The following is a 5,000-nucleotide window of genomic DNA, read 5'->3' as shown; positions in this document are numbered from 1 at the left end:
CTGCTTCACGTGTCTGAACACTGTCCCATGACAACACTTCCCCCACCGTCCTGCTTCACGTGTCTGAACACTGTCCCATGACAACACTTCCCCCACCGTCCTGCTTCACGTGTCTGAACACTGTCCCATGACAACACTTCCCCCACCGTCCTGCTTCACGTGTCTGAACACTGTCCCATGACAACACTTTCCCCACCGTCCTGCTTCACGTGTCTGAACACTGTCCGTCCCATGACAGCACTTCACCCACCGTCCTGCTTCACGTGTCTGAACACTGTCCGTCCCATGACAACACTTCCCACCGTCCTGCTTCACGTGTCTGAACACTGTCCCATGACAACACTTCCCCCACCGTCCTGCTTCACGTGTCTGAACACTGTCCCATGACAACACTTCCCACCGTCCTGCTTCACGTGTCTGAACACTGTCCGTCCCATGACAACACTTCCCCCACCGTCCTGCTTCACGTGTCTGAACACTGTCCATCCAATGACAACACTTCCCCCACCGTCCTGCTTCACGTGTCTGAACACTGTCCATCCCATGACAACACTTCCCCCACCGTCCTGCTTCACGTGTCTGAACACTGTCCGTCCCATGACAACACTTCCCCCACCGTCCTGCTTCACGTGTCTGAACACTGTCCCATGACAACACTTCCCCCACCGTCCTGCTTCACGTGTCTGAACACTGTCCCATGACAACACTTCCCCCACCGTCCTGCTTCACGTGTCTGAACACTGTCCCATGACAACACTTCCCCCACCGTCCTGCTTCACGTGTCTGAACACTGTCCCATGACAACACTTTCCCCACCGTCCTGCTTCACGTGTCTGAACACTGTCCGTCCCATGACAGCACTTCCCCCACCGTCCTGCTTCACGTGTCTGAACACTGTCCGTCCCATGACAACACTTCTCACCGTCCTGCTTCACGTGTCTGAACACTGTCCCATGACAACACTTCCCCCACCGTCCTGCTTCACGTGTCTGAACACTGTCCCATGACAACACTTCCCACCGTCCTGCTTCACGTGTCTGAACACTGTCCGTCCCATGACAACACTTCCCCCACCGTCCTGCTTCACGTGTCTGAACACTGTCCATCCCATGACAACACTTCCCCCACCGTCCTGCTTCACGTGTCTGAACACTGTCCGTCCCATGACAACACTTCCCCCACCGTCCTGCTTCACGTGTCTGAACACTGTCCCATGACAACACTTCCCCCACCGTCCTGCTTCACGTGTCTGAACACTGTCCCATGACAACACTTCCCCCACCGTCCTGCTTCACGTGTCTGAACACTGTCCCATGACAACACTTCCCCCACCGTCCTGCTTCACGTGTCTGAACACTGTCCCATGACAACACTTCCCCCACCGTCCTGCTTCACGTGTCTGAACACTGTCCCATGACAACACTTTCTCCACCGTCCTGCTTCACGTGTCTGAACACTGTCCGTCCCATGACAGCACTTCCCCCACCGTCCTGCTTCACGTGTCTGAACACTGTCCGTCCCATGACAACACTTCCCCCACCGTCCTGCTTCACGTGTCTGAACACTGTCCCATGACAACACTTCCCCCACCGTCCTGCTTCACGTGTCTGAACACTGTCCGTCCCATGACAACACTTCCCCCACCGTCCTGCTTCACGTGTCTGAACACTGTCCGTCCCATGACAACACTTCCCCCACCGTCCTGCTTCACGTGTCTGAACACTGTCCCATGACAACACTTCCCCCACCGTCCTGCTTCACGTGTCTGAACACTGTCCCATGACAACACTTCCCCCACCGTCCTGCTTCACGTGTCTGAACACTGTCCCATGACAACACTTCCCCCACCGTCCTGCTTCACGTGTCTGAACACTGTCCCATGACAACACTTCCCCCACCGTCCTGCTTCACGTGTCTGAACACTGTCCCATGACAACACTTCCCACCGTCCTGCTTCACGTGTCTGAACACTGTCCGTCCCATGACAACACTTCCCCCACCGTCCTGCTTCACGTGTCTGAACACTGTCCCATGACAACACTTCCCCCACCGTCCTGCTTCACGTGTCTGAACACTGTCCGTCCCATGACAACACTTCCCCCACCGTCCTGCTTCACGTGTCTGAACACTGTCCCATGACAACACTTTCCCCACCGTCCTGCTTCACGTGTCTGAACACTGTCCCATGACAACACTTCCCCCACCGTCCTGCTTCACGTGTCTGAACACTGTCCCATGACAACACTTCCCCCACCGTCCTGCTTCACGTGTCTGAACACTGTCCGTCCCATGACAACACTTTCCTCACCGTCCTGCTTCACGTGTCTGAACACTGTCCCATGACAACACTTCCCCCACCGTCCTGCTTCACGTGTCTGAACACTGTCCGTCCCATGACAACACTTTCCCCACCGTCCTGCTTCACGTGTCTGAACACTGTCCGTCCCATGACAACACTTCCCCCACCGTCCTGCTTCACGTGTCTGAACACTGTCCGTCCCATGACAACACTTTCCTCACCGTCCTGCTTCACGTGTCTGAACACTGTCCGTCCCATGACAACACTTCCCCCACCGTCCTGCTTCACGTGTCTGAACACTGTCCGTCCCATGACAACACTTCCCCCACCGTCCTGCTTCACGTGTCTGAACACTGTCCCATGACAACACTTCCCCCACCGTCCTGCTTCACGTGTCTGAACACTGTCCCATGACAACACTTTCCTCACCGTCCTGCTTCACGTGTCTGAACACTGTCCGTCCCATGACAACACTTCCCCCACCGTCCTGCTTAAAGAAAGGTGCCAAAGTTCCTAGAAATTGTCACACATTAATTAAATATAGAGACTTTTCAAAATTCGATCCTGATAAGTTTTTGTTTGATTTAATTAATTCGCATATTTCTGTTGTTTATCAGTTCACAGATCCTGATGAGGCATTTGAAGTTTGGTATCATAATTTTTTAAACGTATATGATAAAAATGCTCCATTAAAATCTAAACGTGTTAGTATTAATTCGAAAGTACCATGGCTTACACAAGATCTTCAAAATGCCATGGATCTAAGAGATGCATTACTAAAAACAGGAACTAAAGTAATCTGTCATCCACACTGCTGACAGATTTGTCTTTCCTTTCTCCACACTGCTGACAGATTTGTCTTTCCTTTCTCCACAGTGCTGACACATTTGTCTTTCCTTCCTCCACACTGCTGACACATTTGTCTTTTCTCCACACTGCTGACACATTTGTCTTTCCTCCACAGTGCTGACACATTTGTCTTTTCTCCACAGTGCTGACACATTTGTCTTTCCTCCACACTGCTGACACATTTGTCTTTTCTCCACAGTGCTGACAGATTTGTCTTTCCTTTCTCCACAGTGCTGACACATTTGTCTTTCCTTCCTCCACACTGCTGACAGATTTGTCTTTCCTCCACACTGCTGACACATCTGTCTTTTCTCCACACTGCTGACACATTTGTCTTTCCTCCACACTGCTGACACATTTGTCTTTTCTCCACACTGCTGACACATTTGTCTTTTCTCCACAGTGCTGACAGATTTGTCTTTCCTTTCTCCACAGTGCTGACACATTTGTCTTTCCTTCCTCCACACTGCTGACAGATTTGTCTTTCCTCCACACTGCTGACACATCTGTCTTTTCTCCACACTGCTGACACATTTGTCTTTCCTCCACACTGCTGACACATTTGTCTTTTCTCCACACTGCTGACACATTTGTCTTTTCTCCACAGTGCTGACAGATTTGTCTTTCCTTTCTCCACAGTGCTGACACATTTGTCTTTCCTTCCTCCACACTGCTGACAGATTTGTCTTTCCTCCACACTGCTGACACATCTGTCTTTTCTCCACACTGCTGACACATTTGTCTTTCCTCCACACTGCTGACACATTTGTCTTTTCTCCACACTGCTGACACATTTGTCTTTTCTCCACACTGCTGACACATTTGTCTTTCCTCCACACTGCTGACACATTTGTCTTTTCTCCACAGTGCTGACACATTTGTCTTTCCTCCACACTGCTGACACATTTGTCTTTTCTCCACAGTGCTGACACATTTGTCTTTCCTCCACACTGCTGACACATTTGTCTTTTCTCCACACTGCTGACACATTTGTCTTTTCTCCACACTGCTGACACATTTGTCTTTTCTCCACAGTGCTGACACATTTGTCTTTTCTCCACAATGATGACACATTTGTCCTTTCTCCACACTTCTGACACATTTGTCCTTTCTCCACACTGCTGACACATTTGTCTTTTCTCCACACTGCTGACACATTTGTCTTTTCTCCACACTGCTGACACATTTGTCTGTCTTTCTTTCCTCTACAGTGCTGACACATTTGTCTTTTCTCAACAGTGCTGACAGATTTGTCTTTCCTCCACAGTGCTGACACATTTGTCTTTTCTCCACAGTGATGACACATTTGTCTTTTCTCCACAGTGATGACACATTTGTCCTTTCTCCACACTTCTGACACATTTGTCCTTTCTCCACACTGCTGACACATTTGTCTTTTCTCCACACTGCTGACACATTTGTCTTTTCTCAACACTTCTGACACATTTGTCTTTTCTCCACACTGCTGACACATTTGTCTTTTCTCCACACTGCTGACACATTTGTCCTTTCTCCACACTGCTGACACATTTGTCCTTTCTCCACAATGATGACACATTTGTCTTTTCTCCACACTGCTGACAGATTTGTCCTTTCTCCACACTGCTGACACATTTGTCTTTTCTCCACACTGCTGACACATTTGTCCTTTCTCCACACTGCTGACAGATTTGTCCTTTCTCCACAATGATGACACATTTGTCTTTTCTCCACAGTGCTGACACATTTGTCTTTTCTCCACACTGCTGACAGATTTGTCCTTTCTCCACAATGATGACACATTTGTCCTTTCTCCACACTGCTGACAGATTTGTCCTTTCTCCACACTGCTGACACATTTGTCCATTTGTCT

General features: G+C 49.7%; 1 protein-coding gene across 1 annotated transcript in view; it reads left to right on the top strand.

The window, feature by feature from the left end:
• The window catches only part of LOC143293371 (carbohydrate sulfotransferase 15-like), an 80,940-nt gene that overhangs the window by 1,042 nt on the left and 74,898 nt on the right, over positions 1-5,000 (top strand). The gene's annotated exons all lie outside the window — the stretch shown is intronic.

The sequence above is a fragment of the Babylonia areolata genome, chromosome 19 (genome assembly GCF_041734735.1).
Source record: "Babylonia areolata isolate BAREFJ2019XMU chromosome 19, ASM4173473v1, whole genome shotgun sequence".
In the NCBI taxonomy this organism is placed as follows: Eukaryota; Metazoa; Mollusca; class Gastropoda; order Neogastropoda; family Buccinidae; genus Babylonia; species Babylonia areolata.
This window is presented reverse-complemented; position numbering and strand designations above follow the sequence as displayed.